Below are 22,356 nucleotides of genomic sequence, written 5' to 3'. Positions count from 1 at the left end.
TTGCAGGTCTGCAGTTCGATGCTCTATGCCGACAAATATTTTTATATATTTTTCTTCTTTTTTTAAAATTTATTTTAGCCAGATTTCTCCATCATTCCTAGAGATAAATTCAATAATTCCAAATCATATACGTCAAAAAGAGAACTTAATATCAAAATATTTCTATATTTATTCGAAATTTTACGAGTCAAGTTCGCACACATGCACATAATTCATTCGTATTCTTAGCACTGTGCTTTTAGACCAGATTGACACCGTATTTAAAATTTTACTGGACATTCCTAATGAGAATCTTAGACCCTTCAGAAGCGCTCGGGCTACGAGGCTTGGTGGCTGTAACGGCAGTTTGCAGGTCTGGCGCTTAGTTTTGCAGGTCTTCAGTTCGAGGCTCGTAGCCGATAAATATTTTTATATTTTTTTCTTTTTTCTTTTTTTTTAAATTTATTATAGCCATATTTCTTCATCATTCCTAGAGATAAACTGAATAATTCCAAATCATATACGTCAAAAAAAGAATTTAATATCAAAATATTTCTATATTTTTTCGAAATTTTACGAGCCAAGTTCACGCACATGCGCATAATTCATTCGTATTCTTAGCATTGTGCTTTTAGACCAGATTGACACCGAATTTAAAATTTTAATCGACATTCATAATGAGAATCTTAGACCCATAAGAAGCTATCGAGTTAAAATGCTTAGTGACTGGATCGGCAGAGTGTGACGCGTAGTTTTACAGATCTTCAGTTCGAGGCTCGTAGCCAACAAATACTTTTTATATATTTTTATTTTTTTTTTAAATTTATTTTAGCCAGATTTCTCTATCAATCCTAGATATAAATTGAATAATTCCAAATCATATACGTCAAAAAAAGAATTTAATATCAAAATATTTCTATATTTATTCGAAATTTTACGAGTCTAGTTCACGCACATGCGCAGAATTCATTAGTATTCTTAGCATTGTGCTTTTAGACCAGATTGACACCGTATTTAAAATTTTACTGGAGAGTCGTAATAAGAATCTTAGACCCTTCAGAAGCTAACGGGTTACGAGGCTTGGTGGCTTTATCGGCATAGTATGGAGTTTAGTTTTGCAGGTCTTCAGTTCGAGGCTCGAAGCCAACAAATACTTTTTTATATATTTTTCTTTTTTTTAAATTTATTTTAGCCAGATTTCTCCATTATTCCTAGAGATAAATTGAATAACTCCAAATCATATACGTCAAAAAAAGAATTTAATATCAAAATATTTCTATATTTATTCGAAATTTTACGAGTCTAGTTCACGCACATGCGCAGAATTCATTCGTATTCTAGCATTGTGCTTTTAGACCAGATTGACACCGTATTTAAAATTTTACTGGACAGTCGTAATAAGAATCTTAGACCCTTCAGAAGCTCTCGGGTTACGAGGCTTGGTGGCTATATCGGCAGAGTATGGCGCTTAGTTTTGCAGGTCTTCAATTCGAGGCTCGAAGCCAACAAATACTTTTTATATATTTTTTTTCTTTTTTTTTAAATTTATTTTAGCCAGATTTCTCCATCATTCCTAGAGATAAATTGAATAATTCCAAATCATATACGTCAAAAAAAGAATTTAATATCAAAATATTTCTATATTTATTCGAAATTTTACTAGTCTAGTTCACGCACATGCGCAGAATTCATTCGTATCCTTAGCATTGGGCTTTTAGACCAGATTGACACTGTATTTAAAATTTTACAGGACATTCGTAATGAGAATCTTAGAGCCTTCAGAAGCTAACGGGTTACGAGGCTTGGTGGCTTTATCGGCAGAGTATGGCGTTTAGTTTTGCAGGTCTTCAGTTCGAAGCTCGAAGCCGACAAATACTGTTTATTTATTTTTCTTTCTTTTTTTAATTTATTTTAGCCAGATTTCTCCATCATTCTTAGAGATAAATTGAATAATTCCAAATCATATACGTCAAAAAAAGAATTTAATATCAAAATATTTCTATATTTTTTCGAAATTTTACGAGCCAAGTTCACGCACATGCGCATAATTCATTCGTATTCTTAGCATTGTGCTTTTAGACCAGATTGACACCGTATTTACAATTTTACTGGACATTCGTAATGAGAATCTTAGACCCTTCAGAAGGGCTCGGGTTACGAGGCTTGGTGGCTGTAACGGCAGAGTATGGCTTTTAGTTTTGCAGGTCTTCAGTTCGAGGCTCGAAGCCGACAACTATTTTTATATATTCTTAATTTATTTTAGCCAGATTCCTCCATCATTCCTAGAGATAAATTGAATAATTCCAAATCATATACGTCAAAAAAAGAATTTAATATCAAAATATTTCTATATTTATTCGAAATTTTACAAGTCTAGTCCACGCACATGCGCAGAATTCATTCGTATTCTTAGTATTGTGCTTTTACACCAGATTGACACCTTATTTAAAATTTTACTGGACAGTCGTAATAAGAATCTTAGACCCTTCAGAAGCTAACGGGTTACGAGGCTTGGTGGCTTTATCGGCATAGTATGGTGTTTAGTTTTGCAGGTCTTCAGTTCGAGGCTCGAAGCCAACAAATATTTTTTATATATTTTTCTTTTTCTTTTTTTTAAAATTTATTTTAGCCAGATTTCTCCATTATTCCTAGAGATAAATTGAATAACTCCAAATCATATACGTCAAAAAAAGAATTTAATATCAAAATATTTCTATATTTATTCGAAATTTTACGAGTCTAGTTCACGCACATGCGCAGAATTCATTCGTATTCTTAGCATTGTGCTTTTAGACCAGATTGACACCGTATTTAAAATTTTACTGGACAGTCGTAATGAGAATCTTAGGCCCTTCAGGAGCTCTCGGGTTACGAGGCTTGGTGGCTGTAACGGCAGAGTATGGCGCTTAGTTTTGCAGGTCTTCAGTTCGAGGCTCGTAGCCGCCAAATATTTTTATATTTTTTTCTTTTTTTTTAAATTTATTATAGCCATATTTGTTCATCATTCCTAGAGATAAACTGAATAATTCCAAATCATATACGTCAAAAAAAGAATTTAATATCAAAATATTTCTATATATATTCGAAATTTTACTAGTCTAGTTCTAGCACATGCGCAGAATCCATTCGTATTCTTAGCATTTACTTTTAGACCAGATTGACACCGTATTTAAAATTTTACTGGACAGTCGTAATAAGAATCTTATACCCTTCAGAAGCTCTCGGATTACGATGGTTGGTGGCTATATCGGCAGAGTATGGCGCTTAGTTTAGCAGGTCTTCAGTTCGAGGCTCGAAGCCAACAAATACTTTTTATATATTTTTTTCTTTTTTTTTAAATTTATTTTAGCCAGATTTCTCCATCATTCCTAGAGACAAATTGAATAATTCCAAATCATATACGTCAAAAAAAGAATTTAATATCAAAATATTTCTATATTTATTCGAAATTTTACTAGTCTAGTTCACGCACATGCGCAGAATTCATTCGTATTCTTAGCACTGTGCTTTTAGAAGAGATTGACACCCTATATAAAATTTTACTGGACAATCGTAATAAGAATCTTAGACCCTTCAGAAGCTCTCGGGTTACGAGGCTTGGAGGCAATATCGGCAGAGTGTCGCGATTAGTTTTGCAGGTCTTCAGTTCGAGGCTCGAAGCCGACAAATATTTTTATATATTTTTCTTCTTTTTTAAAATTTATTTTAGTAAGATTATTAAATCATACCTAGAGATTAATTGAATAATTCCAAATCATATACGTTAAAAATTGAACTTAATATCAAAATATTTCTATATTTATTCGAAATTTTACGAGTCTAGTTCACGCACATGCGCAGAATTCATTCATATTCTTAGCATTGTGCTTTTAGACCAGATTGACACCTTATTTAAAATTTTACTAAACACTCGTAATTAGAATCTTAGAGCCTTCAGAAGCTAACGGGTTAGGAGGCTTGGTGGCTTTAACGGCAGAGTATGGCGTTTAGTTTTGCAGGTCTTCAGTTCGAAGCTCGAAGCCGACAAATCCTTTTTATTCATTTTTCTTTCTATTTTTAATTTATTTTAGTCAGATTTCTCCATCATTCTTAGAGATAAATTGAATAAGTCCAAATCATATACGTTAAAAATTGAACTTAATATCAAAATATTTCTATATTTATTCGAAATTTTACGAGTCTAGTTCACACACATGCGCAGACTTCATTCGTATTCTTAGCACTGTGCTTTTAGACCAGATTGACACTGTATTTAAAATTTTACAGGACATTCGTAATGAGAATCTTAGAGCCTTCAGAAGCTAACGGGTTACGAGGCTTGGTGGCTGTAACGGCAGAGTATGGCTTTTAGTTTTGCAGGTCTTCAGTTCGAGGCTCGAAGCCGACAACTATTTTTATATATTCTTAATTTATTTTAGCCAGATTCCTCCATCATTCCTAGAGATAAATTGAATAATTCCAAATCATATACGTCAAAAAAAGAATTTAATATCAAAATATTTCTATATTTATTCGAAATTTTACGACTCTAGTTCACGCACATGCGCAGAATTCATTCGTATTCTTAGCATTGTGCTTTTAGACCAGATTGACACCGTATTTAAAATTTTACTGGACAGCCGTAATAAGAATCTTAGACCCTTCAGAAGCTAACGGGTTATGAGGCTTGGTGGCTTTATCGGCATAGTATGGCGTTTAGTTTTGCAGGTCTTCAGTTCGAGGCTCGAAGCCAACAAATACTTTTTTATATATTTTTCTTTTTTTTTAAATTTATTTTAGCCAGATTTCTCCATCATTCCTAGAGATAAATTGAATAACTCCAAATCATATACGTCAAAAAAAGAATTTAATATCAAAATATTTCTAAATTTATTCGAAATTTTACGAATCTAGTTCACGCACATGCGCAGAATTCATTCGTATTCTTAGCATTGTGCTTTTAGACCAGATTGACACCGTATTTAAAATTTTACTGGACAGTCGTAATAAGATTCTTAGACCCTTCAGAAGCGCTAGGGTTACGAGGCTTGGTGGCTGTAACGGCAGAGTATGGCGCTTAGTTTTGCAGGTCTTCAGTTCGAGGCTCGAAGCCGCCAAATATTTTTATATTTTTTTCTTTTTTTTTAAATTTATTATAGCCATATTTCTTCATCATTCCTAGAGATAAACTGAATAATTCCAAATCATATACGTCAAAAAAAGAATTTAATATCAAAATATTTCTATATTTATTCGAAATTTTACGAGTCCAGTTCACGCACATGCGCAGAATTCATTAGTATTCTTAGTATTGTGCTTTTAGACCAGATTGACACCTTATTTAAAATTTTACTGTACAGTCGTAATAAGAATCTTAGACCCTTCAGAAGCTAACGGGTTACGAGGCTTGGTGGCTTTATCGGCATAGTATGGCGTTTAGTTTTGCAGGTCTTCAGTTCGAGGCTCGAAGCCAACAAATACTTTTTTATATATTTTTCTTTTTTTTAAATTTATTTTAGCCAGATTTCTCCATCATTCCTAGAGATAAATTGAATAACTCCAAATCATATACGTCAAAAAAAGAATTTAATATCAAAATATTTCTATATTTATTCGAAATTTTACGAGTCTAGTTCACGCACATGCGCATAATTCATTCGTATTCTTAGCATTGTGCTTTTAGACCAGATTGACACCGTATTTACAATTTTACTGGACATTCGTAATGAGAATCTTAGACCCTTTAGAAGGGCTCGGGTTACGAGGCTTGGTGGCTGTAACGGCAGAGTATGGCTTTTAGTTTTGCAGGTCTTCAGTTCGAGGCTCGAAGCCGACAACTATTTTTATATATTCTTAATTTATTTTAGCCAGATTCCTCCATCAGTCCTAGAGATAAATTGAATAATTCCAAATCATATACGTCAAAAAAAGAATTTAATATCAAAATATTTCTATATTTATTCGAAATTTTACGACTCTAGTTCACGCACATGCGCAGAATTCATTCGTATTCTTAGCATTGTGCTTTTAGACCAGATTGACACCGTATTTAAAATTTTACTGGACAGTCGTAATAAGAATCTTAGACCCTTCAGATGCTGACGGGTTACGAGGCTTGGTGGCTTTATCGGCATTGTATGGCGTTTAGTTTTGCAGGTCTTCAGTTCGAGGCTCGAAGCCAACAAATACTTTTTTATATATTTTTCTTTTTTTTAAATTTATTTTAGCCAGATTTCTCCATCATTCCTAGAGATAAACTGAATAATTCCAAATCATATACGTCAAAAAAAGAATTTAATATCAAAATATTTCTATATATATTCGAAATTTTACTAGTCTAGTTCTAGCACATGCGCAGAATCCATTCGTATTCTTAGCATTGTGCTTTTAGACCAGATTGACACCGTATTTAAAATTTTACTGGACAGTCGTAATAAGAATCTTAGGCCCTTCAGGAGCTCTCGGGTTTCGAGGCTTGGTGGCTGTAACGGCAGAGTATGGCGCTTAGTTTTGCAGGTCTTCAGTTCGAGGCTCGTAGCCGCCAAATATTTTTATATTTTTTTCTTTTTTTTTTTAATTTATTATAGCCATATTTGTTCATCATTCCTAGAGATAAACTGAATAATTCCAAATCATATACGTCAAAAAAAGAATTTAATATCAAAATATTTCTATATATATTCGAAATTTTACTAGTCTAGTTCTAGCACATGCGCAGAATCCATTCGTATTCTTAGCATTTACTTTTAGACCAGATTGACACCGTATTTAAAATTTTACTGGACAGTCGTAATAAGAATCTTAGACCCTTCAGAAGCTCTCGGGTTACGAGGCTTGGTGGCTATATCGGCAGAGTGTGGCGCTTAGTTTTGCAGGTCTTCAGTTCGAGGCTCGAACCCAACAAATACTTTTTTATATATTTTTCTTTTTTTTAAATTTATTTTAGCCAGATTTCTCCATCATTCCTAGAGATAAATTGAATAATTCCAAATCATAATACGTCAAAAAAAGAATTTAATATCAAAATATTTCTATATTTATTCGAAATTTTACTAGTCTAGTTCACGCACATGCGCAGAATTCATTCGTATCCTTAGCATTGGGCTTTTAGACCAGATTGACACCGTATTTAAAATTTTACTGGACAGTCGTAATAAGAATCTTATACCCTTCAGAAACTCTCGGATTACGATGGTTGGTGGCTGTATCGGCAGAGTATGGCGCTTAGTTTTGCAGGTCTTCAGTTCGAGGCACGAAGCCAACAAATACTTTTTATATATTTTTTTCTTTTTTTTTAAATTTATTTTAGCCAGATTTCTCCATCATTCCTAGAGATAAATTGAATAATTCCAAATCATATACGTCAAGAAAAGAATTTAATATCAAAATATTTCTATATTTATTCGAAATTTTACTAGTCTAGTTCACGCACATGCGCAGAATTCATTCGTATTCTTAGCACTGTGCTTTTAGAAGAGATTGACACCCTATATAAAATTTTACTGGACAATCGTAATAAGAATCTTAGACCCTTCAGAAGCTCTCGGGTTACGAGGCTTGGAGGCAATATCGGCAGAGTGTCGCGATTAGTTTTGCAGGTCTTCAGTTCGAGGCTCGAAGCCGACAAATATTTTTATATATTTTTCTTCTTTTTTAAAATTTATTTTAGTAAGATTATTAAATCATACCTAGAGATTAATTGAATAATTCCAAATCATATACGTTAAAAATTGAACTTAATATCAAAATATTTCTATATTTATTCGAAATTTTACGAGTCTAGTTCACGCACATGCGCAGAATTCATTCATATTCTTAGCATTGTGCTTTTAGACCAGATTGACACCTTATTTAAAATTTTACTAAACACTCGTAATTAGAATCTTAGAGCCTTCAGAAGCTAACGGGTTACGAGGCTTGGTGGCTTTAACGGCAGAGTATGGCGTTTAGTTTTGCAGGTCTTCAGTTCGAAGCTCGAAGCCGACAAATCCTTTTTATTCATTTTTCTTTCTATTTTTAATTTATTTTAGCCAGATTTCTCCATCATTCTTAGAGATAAATTGAATAAGTCCAAATCATATACGTTAAAAATTGAACTTAATATCAAAATATTTCTATATTTATTCGAAATTTTACGAGTCTAGTTCATGCACATGCGCAGAATTCATTCGTATTCTTAGCACTGTGCTTTTAGACCAGATTGACACTGTATTTAAAATTTTACAGGACATTCGTAATGAGAATCTTAGAGCCTTCAGAAGCTAACGGGTTACGAGGCTTGGTGGCTTTATCGGCAGAGTATGGCGTTTAGTTTTGCAGGTCTTCAGTTCGAAGCTCGAAGCCGACAAATACTGTTTATTTATTTTTCTTTCTTTTTTTAATTTATTTTAGCCAGATTTCTCCATCATTCTTAGAGATAAATTGAATAATTCCAAATCATATACGTCAAAAAAAGAATTTAATATCAAAATATTTCTATATTTTTTCGAAATTTTACGAGCCAAGTTCACGCACATGCGCATAATTCATTCGTATTCTTAGCATTGTGCTTTTAGACCAGATTGACACCGTATTTACAATTTTACTGGACATTCGTAATGAGAATCTTAGACCCTTCAGAAGGGCTCGGGTTACGAGGCTTGGTGGCTGTAACGGCAGAGTATGGCTTTTAGATTTGCAGGTCTTCAGTTCGAGGCTCGAAGCCGACAACTATTTTTATATATTCTTAATTTATTTTAGCCTGATTCCTCCATCATTCCTAGAGATAAATTGAATAATTCCAAATCATATACGTCAAAAAAAGAATTTAATATCAAAATATTTCTATATTTATTCGAAATTTTACGACTCTAGTTCACGCACATGCGCAGAATTCATTCGTATTCTTAGCATTGTGCTTTTAGACCAGATTGACACCATATTTAAAATTTTACTGGACAGCCGTAATAAGAATCTTAGACCCTTCAGAAGCTAACGGGTTATGAGGCTTGGTGGCTTTATCGGCATAGTACGGCGTTTAGTTTTGCAGGTCTTCAGTTCGAGGCTCGAAGCCAACAAATACTTTTTTATATATTTTTCTTTTTTTTAAATTTATTTTAGCCAGATTTCTCCATCATTCCTAGAGATAAATTGAATAACTCCAAATCATATACGTCAAAAAAAGAATTTAATATCAAAATATTTCTAAATTTATTCGAAATTTTACGAGTCTAGTTCACGCACATGCGCAGAATTCATTCGTATTCTTAGCATTGTGCTTTTAGACCAGATTGACACCGTATTTAAAATTTTACTGGACAGTCGTAATAAGATTCTTAGACCCTTCAGAAGCGCTAGGGTTACGAGGCTTGGTGGCTGTAACGGCAGAGTATGGCGCTTAGTTTTGCAGGTCTTCAGTTCGAGGCTCGAAGCCGCCAAATATTTTTATATTTTTTTCTTTTTTTTTAAATTTATTATAGCCATATTTCTTCATCATTCCTAGAGATAAACTGAATAATTCCAAATCATATACGTCAAAAAAAAATGAATTTAATATCAAAATATTTCTATATTTATTCGAAATTTTACGAGTCCAGTTCACGCACATGCGCAGAATTCATTAGTATTCTTAGTATTGTGCTTTTAGACCAGATTGACACCGTATTTAAAATTTTACTGGACAGTCGTAATAAGAATCTTAGACCCTTCAGAATCTCTCGGGTTACGATGGTTGGTGGCGGTATCGGCAGAGTATGGCGCTTAGTTTGGCAGGTCTTCAGTTCGAGGCTCGAAGCCAACAAATACTTTTTTATATATTTTTCTTTTTTTAAAATTTATTTTAGCCAGATTTCTCCATCATTCCTAGAGATAAATTGAATAACTCCAAATCATATACGTCAAAAAAAGAATTTAATATCAAAATATTTCTATATTTATTCGAAATTTTACGAGTCTAGTTCACGCACATGCGCAGAATTCATTCGTATTCTTAGCACTGTGCTTTTAGACCAGATTGACACTGTATTTAAAATTTTACAGGACATTCGTAATGAGAATCTTAGAGCCTTCAGAAGCTAACAGGTTACGAGGCTTGGTGGCTTTATCGGCAGAGTATGGCGTTTAGTTTTGCAGGTCTTCAGTTCGAAGCTCGAAGCCGACAAATACTGTTTATTTATTTTTCTTTCTTTTTTTAATTTATTTTAGCCAGATTTCTCCATCATTCTTAGAGATAAATTGAATAATTCCAAATCATATACGTCAAAAAAAGAATTTAATATCAAACTATTTCTATATTTTTACGAAATTTTACGAGCCAAGTTCACGCACATGCGCATAATTCATTCGTATTCTTAGCATTGTGCTTTTAGACCAGATTGACACCGTATTTACAATTTTACTGGACATTCGTAATGAGAATCTTAGACCCTTTAGAAGGGCTCGGGTTACGAGGCTTGGTGGCTGTAACGGCAGAGTATGGCTTTTAGTTTTGCAGGTCTTCAGTTCGAGGCTCGAAGCCGACAACTATTTTTATATATTCTTAATTTATTTTAGCCAGATTCCTCCATCAGTCCTAGAGATAAATTGAATAATTCCAAATCATATACGTCAAAAAAAGAATTTAATATCAAAATATTTCTATATTTATTCGAAATTTTACGAGTCTAGTTCACGCACATGCGCAGAATTCATTCGTATTCTTAGCATTGTGCTTTTAGACCAGATTGACACCGTATTATTTTACTGGACAGTCGTAATAAGATTCTTAGACCCTTCAGAAGCGCTAGGGTTACGAGGCTTGGTGGCTGTAACGGCAGAGTATGGCGCTTAGTTTTGCAGGTCTTCAGTTCGAGGCTCGAAGTGGCCAAATATTTTTATATTTTTTTCTTTTTTTTAAAATTTATTATATCCATATTTCTTCATCATTCCTAGAGATAAATTGAATAAGACCAAATCATATACGTTAAAAATTGAACTTAATATCAAAATATTTCTATATTTATTTGAAATTTTACGAGTCTAGTTCACGCACATGCGCAGAATTCATTCGTATTCTTAGCACTGTGCTTTTAGACCAGATTGACACTGTATTTAAAATTTTACAAGACATTCGTAATGAGAATCTTAGAGCCTTCAGAAGCTAACGGGTTACGAGGCTTGGTGGCTTTATCGGCAGAGTATGGCGTTTAGTTTTGCAGGTCTTCAGTTCGAAGCTCGAAGCCGACAAATACTGTTTATTTATTTTTCTTTCTTTTTTAAATTTATTTTAGCCAGATTTCTCCATCAGTCTTAGAGATAAATTGAATAATTCCAAATCATATACGTCAAAAAAAAACTTAATATCAAAATATTTCTATATTTATTCGAAATTTTACGAGTCTAGTTCACGCACATGCGCAGAATTCATTCGTATTCTTAGCATTGTGCGTTTAGACCAGATTGACACTGTATTTAAAATTTTACTGGACATTCGTAATGAGAATCTTAGACCCTTCAGAAGCTAACGGGTTATGAGGCTTGGTGGCTGTAACGGCAGAGTATGGCGATTAGTTTCGCCGGTCTTCAGTTCGAGGCTCGAAGGAGACAAATATTTTTTATATATTTTTCTTCTTTTTTAAAATTTATTTTAGTAAGATTATTAAATCATACCTAGAGATTAATTGAATAATTCCAAATCGTATACGTTAAAAATTGAACTTAATATCAAAATATTTCTATATTTATTCGAAATTTTACGAGTCTAGTTCACGCACATGCGCAGAATTCATTCGTATTCTTAGCATTTTGCTTTTAGACCAGATTGACACCTTATATAAAATTTTACTGGACAGTCGTAATAAGAATCTTAGACCCTTCAGAAGCTCTCGGGTTACGATGGTTGGTAGCTGTAACGGCAGAGTATGGCGCTTAGTTTTGCAGGTCTTCAGTTCAAGGCTCGAAGCCAACAAATACTTTTTTATATATTTTTCTTTTTTTTTAAATTTATTTTAGCCAGATTTCTCCATCAATCCTAGAGATAAATTGAATAATTCCAAATCATATACGTCGAAAAAAGAATTTAATATCAAAATATTTCTATATATATTCGAAATTTTACTAGTATAGTTCACGCACATGCGCAGAATCCATTCGTATTCTTAGCATTTTTCTTTTAGACCAGATTGACACCGTATTTAAAATTTTACTGGACAGTCGTAATAAGAATCTTAGACCCTTCAGAAGCTCTCGGGTTACGATGGTTGGTAGCTGTATCTGCAGAGTATGGCGCTTAGTTTTTCAGGTCTTCTGTTCGAGGCTCGAAGCCAACAAATACCTTTTTATATATTTTTCTTTTTTTTAAATTATTTTAGCCAGATTTCTCCATTATTCCTAGAGATAAATTGAATAATTCCAAATCATATACGTCAAAAAAAGAATTTAATATCAAAATATTTCTATATATATTCGAAATTTTACTAGTCTAGTTCACGCACATGCGCAGAATTCATTCGTATTCTTAGCATTTTGCTTTTAGACCAGATTGACACCGTATTTAAAATTTTACTGGGCAGTCGTAATAAAAATCTTAGACCCTTCAGATGGTCTCGTGTTACGAGGCTTGGTGGCTATATCGGCAGAGTGTGGCGCTTAGTTTTGCAGGTCTTCAGTTCGAGGCTCGAAGCCAACAAATATTTTTTTATATATTTTTCTTTTTTTTAAATTTATTTTAGCCAGATTTCTCCATCATTCCTAGAGATAAATGGAATAATTCCAAATCATATACGTCAAAAAAAGAATTTAATATCAAAATATTTCTATATTTATTCGAAATTTTACTAGTCTAGTTCACGCACATGTGCAGAATTCATTCGTATTCTTAACATTGGGCTTTTAGACCAGATTGACACAGTATTTAAAATTTTACTGGACAGTCGTAATAAGAATCTTAGACCCTTCAGAATCTCTCGGGTTACGATGGTTGGTGGCGGTATCGGCAGAGTATGTCGCTTAGTTTTGCAGGTCATCAGTTCGAGGCTCGAAGCCAACAAATACTTTTTTATATATTTTTCTTTTTTTTAAATTATTTTAGCCAGATTTCTCCATCATTCCTAGAGATAAATTGAATAATTCCAAATCATATACGTCAAAAAAAGAATTTAATATCAAAATATTTCTATATATATTCGAAATTTTACTAGTCTAGTTCACGCACATGTGCAGAATTCATTCGTATTCTTAGCATTGTGCTTTTAGACCAGATTGACACCGTATTTACAATTTTACTGGACATTCGTAATGAGAATCTTAGACCCTTCAGAAGCTAACGGGTTATGAGGCTTGGTGGCTGTAACGGCAGAGTATGGCTTTTAGATTTGCAGGTCTTCAGTTCGAGGCTCGAAGCCGACAACTATTTTTATATATTCTTAATTTATTTTAGCCTGATTCCTCCATCATTCCTAGAGATAAATTGAATAATTCCAAATCATATACGTCAAAAAAAGAATTTAATATCAAAATATTTCTATATTTATTCGAAATTTTACGACTCTAGTTCACGCACATGCGCAGAATTCATTCGTATTCTTAGCATTGTGCTTTTAGACCAGATTGACACCGTATTTAAAATTTTACTGGACAGCCGTAATAAGAATCTTAGACCCTTCAGAAGCTAACGGGTTATGAGGCTTGGTGGCTTTATCGGCATAGTATGGCGTTTAGTTTTGCAGGTCTTCAGTTCGAGGCTCGAAGCCAACAAATATTTTTATATATTTTTCTTTTTCTTTAAATTTATTTTAGCCAGATTTCTCCATCATTCCTAGAGATAAATTGAATAACTCCAAATCATATACGTCAAAAAAAGAATTTAATATCAAAATATTTCTATATTCATTCGAAATTTTACGAGGAAGTTCATGCACATGCGCAGAATTCATTCGTATTATTATCATTGTGCTTTTAGACCAGATTGACACTGTATTTAAAATTTTACTGGACATTCGTAATGAGAATTTTAGACCCTTCAGAAGCTAACGGGTTATGATACATGGTGGCTGTAACGTCAGAGTATGGCGCTTAGTTTTGCAGGTCTTCATTTCGAGGCTCGAAGCTGACAAATACTTTTTATATATTTTTCTTTTTTTTTTTAAATTTGTTTTAGCCAGATTTCTCCATCCTTCCTACAGATAAATTGAATAATTCCAAATCATATACGTCAAAAAAAGAATTTAATATCAAAATATTTCTATATTTATTCGAAATTTTACGAGTGTAGTTCGCGCACATGCGCATAATTCATTCGTATTCTTAGCATTGTGCTTTTAGACCAGATTGACAACGTATTTAAACAGCTGAAGTATGACACAGTATCGTTTTCACTCAAGTTTTGTAATTTTAAAATGCTCCATGTACATTATATTTTTAGATAGAGCCTTGAAAATTTCCTATTAGGATTTATAAATATATATTGATATAATTGTACATGAATAGATCATTTAATAACATAAAAATTCATTTAATTGAAAACCTCGAGTATTATTACTAAAATGATTTTTTTTAAATTCAGAAAATGTTTTAAAAAATTCAAATTTTAAAATACAAAATGGTATATCAATAAAGTTACAAGTATGTAAAATATTGTGTAAACTTAAAATATATATCTAAAATATTTAAAAAAATAGATTTTTGTTTTATTTTGATTCGCATGAAACCATTTTAAGATTTATAATATTTTAATACATTTTTGTTTACCAAAAATTAAAAAGTTACAACAGAATTTTGATGAAATGTGTTTTGTAGCATAAAATTAATATAATAAAATTGGCCTGAAGATTTTAAAATAATATCACAGACAATAAGAAATTTGGTTTCACCGTCCATTGCACCAGTAAAGCAAAGATATATTTAATGAGAATAATTCATACATAATTAGCTTCTGACAAAGATTATTTTTATTTCTCCAAAACCAAAGAATATTATCTCGAAAAAAAATCTTTTGTTTTTAATTAAATAACACGCTTATTTTATCATTTAACAGTTTACATGTTTGATTTGATTATATTCCATGAAAGTAAAACATCTAAGTAAAACTGACATGCTAGCGTTTTTTATTTATTTTTCTTTTTACGCACATTTTGAAAGGTATCCACTAAAGTGCTTCTCTCAATTTCTTTCTTCCTTTTGACAGGTTAGTGATAAAGATTCATAACACCGATGTCACCCAGTGCGAAAAAAACAATAAAAGTACGAGAGCAAACTCTGTCAGCACTTCAAAATATCCTTTTCTTCTTTAGTTTATTCTAAGTGCCGCCCAGACACCACGTTTTTATAAATCATCAATCACTCAGAAGCAAGCAGTAGGCGTCATGTCTCATCTGATGCATATCATTATATTCCGGTATGTTGTGTTATTCTTTGAATCGCTGCAAAAAATACTAACGCGTTGAAGCATTCTATTCTGGATAAGTTAATTAGCTGAACAGAATGACATTTAGCATTGTGACTTGAGGGATTTTTTTATGAAGAGGAAAGAAATTTATTGCTATTACTGCTCAAAATTATTAATAGCTTGGTGGTTTAATGTTAATTTTCGGCTCTTTTTATTATAATAGTAAAGATTATTTCAAGTGGGGTCAGTCAAAATATTTTCCTTTTTGAATTCATGAAAAGCTCTCATATTGTTAAGTGAATATATTTAGAAACGCTTTCAGTTTTATATTTATTTCTAATAAGATAACTTTTCATTTAAAAATATAATGATATAAAATTAGCTGCTTTAGAATACATAACCAGTGTTACCAGTGTTAAAGTCTTAGCTTCGGCACTACAGGACTTCAATTTCGAGCCTGATTCGATCGAAGAATCATTAAGAGTATCTGATGCATTTTAAATCCGTTGGGTCCGAGTGTTCTCCAACTGGCTTGGCGTGTATGTTTGGAGAAGAGAGAGTACCAGGGCCGGTATCGTCCTCGCCTTCCGATCGGGGTTCAAAATTACGGCAACCGTTAAAAAATATCCGAAATATTGCTTTAAAACGGTAATTAATGTAACAAAATTCAATTTGACTTCATTATTTATTGTCATTTTTGAGTCCCAAACTACCCCAGTAAAGCATCAATTCCTATATCTATTCTTTTCTGAGTTGATTCTGAATTATATTTGGAGAAAATTCGATTGATGCAATTTTATTTGATGATCTTTTTATGTTTGTAAAGAAAAGAATATTTCTAAAGGTTTTTTTTTTTTTTTTTTTTTTTTTTCATTCTCTTCCTTATACTGTCAGTTTAGAATATTTTTAAGTTGTAAATTCTAATTAAAATTTTCACGATACAATTGTCAGTTTATCTATTAATTTATAAAATTTTCAATTCCATGCGTGTAGCTCTTTCTGGTGATCAATTCGAAAAGAATTTATTTCATGAAAGAAATCAACTTTTTAGAAAAGAATTTATTTCATAAAAATCAACTTTTCATGAAATTTTATTTCATAAAAAGTTGAAAACATTAAAAATAATTTCAATTTTTTTGCCTTATGAATAAAAGTGTATTTTACAAATTGTCTTATCAACTTTATTCGATAAAAAATTCTTATCAATAATTAATCTGCATTTAGGAAATTTTAGAAAAAGTCAGATAAATCTCGATTATGCTTTTCCTTCATGACATTAAGGACTGCTACACATTCCAAATGTGCCATTTACTTGTCGATTCTAATGAATTACAGGAAATCTATTTATTTAATGACTGCTGTTGATGAAAATTTATATATTGAAATAATATTTAAATTAAGAAAATTTTAAACAAAAATAATTCAATAAATATAAGTTAGCACTTTCACAACTGCTATTAAATGTTGTTACTTTGTTTCCGAATCTATATTTTGTTTCACATAACCGAATCTATATGTTCATGTTTCAGAAACTTCTAAAACAACTCTTTAGAAAGTAAGCAAATGACACTACATGGGTATGCTTGTAATGATATTAATTTATCATTATAATAAGAAATTGCACTAAATTATATTTGTTTATTAACATTGCGTATAATTGTTAACAGATTTGAAAGTTAATAAGTTAACTGTTTCATCCTTGTTTTTAAATTATAAAACAAGTTGCTTGAAATTATCATTAAAAAGACAAGACGAATTTGGTTTGAAAGAGAAAATTTGAGTAAACCTTAGTTTTTTTACAAGTGTAAATATTACTATCAAATAGATTAATCACCTATATGCAATCACTTCATTTTTACTCGAATAAGCAATTGATATATTTCTCACATTACGGAGAAAACAACCCAAACATAAATTTCTCTAATTTAATGATAAAAATATGCTCTTGAATTTATTATCTTATGTAAAATATATACAATACATATTACATATTGCATACAATATTAAATTAAACTAAAATAATTTAGTCCATTTCAATTCATCTTCATATGAGATAAAAAATTTTAAGAATTGTTTAAACTTGAAAGGACTACAATAAAATTATATATTTATGTCCAGCTATAAAAAATAAATAAACATCATGTAATAAATTCTCTGCACACAGTTATTTTGAATGTTTATTTTCTTGAGAATTCGCTAGCTTTCTATTAAATCAAGCTACGTTAAATTACTTAAACATAAAAGATTAAAATATAAAGTTTTAACAGCATAAGAATACTTTTCTTTTAAATTCCTCATAAAAATTTAATTCAATTTTCTATCACGAGAACAACTATTAAAACAAGTTACTATTATAAAGACTATATAAATATTTATATATATTTATATTTATATAAATATTATAATAGTATATATATAAATATTAATACAGAAAAAATATAAGTTCTTTATGATTTATATTGATATTTAAAAACCCGAATCTTTGACCTGAATGAAGAATGTTGAATATTCCAATTTAAATTGCCTTTTTAGTTGAAATGAAAACAAAAAAATCGCAATTCTGTAAATCCATTACAGCCATTTTCATGTTATACTTTCTATAATCAAAAATGTCAAGATATAATTTTATTATTTCTTTGTCATACAATCTCTAATTTTATTAGAAGACACTTAATCCTTAAGAAGAAACAATAATTGTAAGTTGAAAACATCTGCTCGTTTCCCTTTGCTGATATTTTCAACTAAACTTAGTTTGTAATTCCTCGATTGTTTTGCTTTCCAAACTAAATCCCTTATTTGATTTTAAGAGTTGATAAAAGCAAGTGTAAATTAAAAGGTGTTCAGAATTAATAAGGAGGTTGAAAAATAATTTAGGTAACATCATAGAAATATTTCGACTATTCTTTCCGATATTTTCTCTTGATAAAAAAGCAAAGGTATATTCATACTTCATGTGGAATTACAGAAATTCCTAGACTCTATTTGAAAAAATAAAATGAAATTTACCTAACCCTTTCTAAGGCCGTGGGAAGTATGCTTCTAATCAAATTTATCTATCATTGTATGAAATTATGTAGGTTGACATAAGTTCTGACATTTTTTTTAGAAAGACTGAAACTTAGATGTTTCAGTTCTTTATCTCACACAAAATAATGTGTCTTAGTTTGTCACTTAATTATTAATTAACCAAATTAATTAATTAATCAAATTAAATTTATCTAATAAGCTAAATGAATCCCTTTTCTTATTCTAATTCCAAGCCTAAAAATATTTTAACATAATATGACTAGAAAAAAATGGTCATTTAAAGGGTTAAAATGAAATGGAGGGGTTTCCCAGTCTTTTACATTGAGAAATATATATTTATATAAAGAGTATTCAATAAATAAAATAAAATTAAATACTGAGGTTCATTTAGAAATTATCTAAATATTTAACATTTTTACTATACAAAAACAGTTGCCCGAAGTTTTTAATGTTTAGAATAAGTTTTACATTTTATGAGTTAAAAATTTTGAATGTATCAATGTTATATGCAAAGAGAAAATAAATAATTTATCATTACTTTCTTTAAAATTATAAATAGTGTTTATATTTCTTAATAATACTTTTCACGAATTTTGGACCAAATGTTATATCAAAAGAATGAGAGAAATTTTATAGCATTGTGCGGTTATGCTAGCATGATTTCACAGAAATGCTCTTCCATTCGCTAGATATTTATATATTATTCGTCAAAAATTCTATAATATAAGAAAAATACTTTAACTGAACGTTTTTGAAAAAATGCATGCTCTCCACGTCAGTGATTCATCTTAATAAATAGGCGCATATAATTTCATATAAGTAATTAACAACAACTGTCGAATTTCAAAAAAACTGTAAAGCCGAAAAAGATTCTTATTATAATTCTATAAAATTATCATGCAGTCTCTTTATTGACAGTTATGATATTTTTTTTAAAAAAATCAACGTTGTTTGAATTTTTTTTTTCTACTTTGACATTGTGATTGATTGAAGTAGAAGTTCTTTGACTACTTTCAATCATCGGGGAATAGATAAGACCGTTGAAATCTTTTTTTAGAAGAAATTGTAAAAAACATTTAAAAAAAGCTCTTCAAGTTTTTTTTTTCCTTCTCAAACATGCTTTTGCTGGACGTCGAATAATTTTTTGATGGGTTTTTTTTTTTTTTTTTTTTTCATATGCTCTTTCTTTTATAGAAAATGCTATTAAAAATGAAAACCCACTAAAAAATTGCGCATACTTATGAAAACAAACTCTGAAAAAAAAATTCCTATATTACAATGCTTTCTTTTTGTTTTTAGATTGTTTTTCATTACAATATTTTAATTATATTTCAAAACATTAATTTATGCTTAAAATATCAATAAAACATAAAGTTTTAGAATGTTATTACTAACCACAAATTAAACAAGATAGTGGAATATTCATTTTTGACAATAACCAATTATTTTCAGTTATAATAATAAACAAAACTTTCAATTTTATAATAACATTTTTATGAACATTTACAAATTAGCCACATTTGAGTTGAATTTTATTATAATTAGATGAGTTTAGAGGGAGATTAGAAAATACATGAAAAAGTGATGAATAATCAGAAAACAGAAACAATATAAGAATCATTGTAATAAAATGGATATCACGATTCGATATGCGATGCATTTTGCATCTGATAACCGGGAAGAAGGGTGTAATTTTTCAAAATTAATATGCAAATCTTTGCAGCCGTAGAATTTGATGACATTTATGTAATGAATGAAGCATTCAAGAAAATTATCTTCTGCTTAAATCTTGTACAAAGAAACTTTCTTAACCAGACATTTATCGAACTGACAACTGTTTTGTCATGTGACTGCTATCTCATCAAAAACAGATATTTCACTACTAAATGGTATAATGGAGGTCAGACGTCAAATGCCATATTTAAAACAAAAAATGTCATATTGAAAACAGAAAATGTCTTTATGCTTGCAGCTCATTTTCATAAAGGTTTAAAATTCCCACAAGTACAAAAAATCTTTCCATGTCAAAAACATAGGCCCATTTTACTTACAAAGTGTATAGGCATTCAAAATATCTCCACTCCATTCATCCATTTGGTATTTACTATAGATTGCAATGCAACCATGTCTAAGGAATAGGCCCATTTTACTTACAAAGTGTATAGGCATTCAAAATATCTCCACTCCATTCATCCATTTGGTATTTACTATAGATTGCAATGCAACCATGTCTAAGGCATAGGCCCATTTTACTTACAAAGTGTATAGGCATTCAAAGTATATCCACTCCATTCGTCCATTTGGTATTTACTATAGATTGCAATGCAACCATGTCTAAGGCATAGGTCCATTATACTTACAAAGTGTATAGGCATTCAAAATATCTCCATTCTATTCTTCCATTTGTTATTTACTATAGATTGTAATGCAACCGGAAATCTCTATATAGGAATATAATAACTATAATGCATGCATGTATATTCGAATGTGGCAAGACTACAATGATACCATCCAAGATTTTCGATCAAATTACGGGTTAATTTGATGTCAGATACTTAATTGAATAGTTACTTTGCTATTTGTATGGTTCTATATATTTTATTTATTTGCAAGAGAAATTACAGACGGCAATCCGTGGGACTCTTCGAAATAGTTATCCAGTTAAAACATGATGGTTCCTCAGCACATTTTAGTATTAATAGAAACTATTTATTTGCTGCATATGCAAAGAAGGGTGGATAATTATAGCTCAGTTCAACTTGAGTAAGTCGAGTTCCTTGCCTATAAGGTCACTGAATTAGTTACATTCACATGCTTCGGTCTGCCGTTGATGTTAGTGATGAACTAAAGACAGCGTTTCTCAACCTTTCAGTATTCGCGGCCCAGTTTTCAATCATAATTTTCATTGCACCCCACGCTTACAATAAAATGTATACAACTCTAATGCGTATTGAGTATTTTGTATTCTGTTTTTAAATTATTTTTAACTAACTGCGAAAACAAGAATAAAATCGAGCCAACGTTGGCGAGAAACCACATCTGACATTTTGCCAAGCGGGCGATAAACAGATGAAGCGAATGAAGGAGGGAAAAATGTAAATATTCTATTTGAAATGAAAGCCAAACAGGGAGATAACGTTAAAATAATATGAGAGTAGAAAAATTCGTTAATGAAAGTTAACTAGATGGAGTGAGCTAAATTTAGAAAGTGGGAATACGTTTTTTTCGAATAATAAAAGAAATAAAACAGAAGCATGACTAGGTAAAAGAGAAAAAAAAATAATTAATGTTTGTGGAAAGGAATCCACATGACCGATGCCGTCTCGAGCATGCATGCGCAGAGCAAATGTTTTCTCATAGAAGAAAAATGTTCGATCCTTCTTTCACTATCGAATCTATCGTGTTATATATGTTTTCGTGTTAATTGCAATTCATCATCTAAAATATTCACGGCAGCAAATTTATGCAGACTCATGGATGAATTTTTAAGCGGAAGTTGCATTAGACGATAGTCAAGCATCAACAAGTAAACAGACGAGCGTGGTTCCAAAAATAAAATCAGGAAAATATTCTCAAGAATACTTAAATTGCGGGTTTACCAGTACTGAAGTAAATGAAGAAGAAAGGCCCCTGCGTATCATTTGCTCAGAAATGTTAGCCGCAGATAGCATGAAACTAATAAACTTGGAAACTCTTCATAGTGAGTACGTCAACAAACCCACAGAATTCATCGAATTAAAATCATATAAAATGCAAAAATCATTTTTTAAAGAAGCTTTGTCTGTGAATAAAAAATCTTTAATTGCATCTTACAAATTTTCATATAAAATAGCCAGATGTAAAATACCTCACACCGTTGGTGAAGAGCTTATTTTGCCAGCAACAATTGAGATTGTAGAAACTATGTTTGGAAATAATTTTCAAAACAATTACAGTCCATACCTCTTTCAAATGATACTGATGCTCGTAGAATTGGTGATATAGCTGAAGATGTTCAGTATTAGCTTTTCTCAAAGTTGCCTGACAAATTG

This window comes from Argiope bruennichi, chromosome 2 (assembly GCF_947563725.1).
Source record: "Argiope bruennichi chromosome 2, qqArgBrue1.1, whole genome shotgun sequence".
In the NCBI taxonomy this organism is placed as follows: domain Eukaryota; kingdom Metazoa; phylum Arthropoda; class Arachnida; order Araneae; family Araneidae; genus Argiope; species Argiope bruennichi.
The sequence above is the reverse complement of the archived record's forward strand: the minus strand, read 5'-3'. Positions refer to the sequence as shown.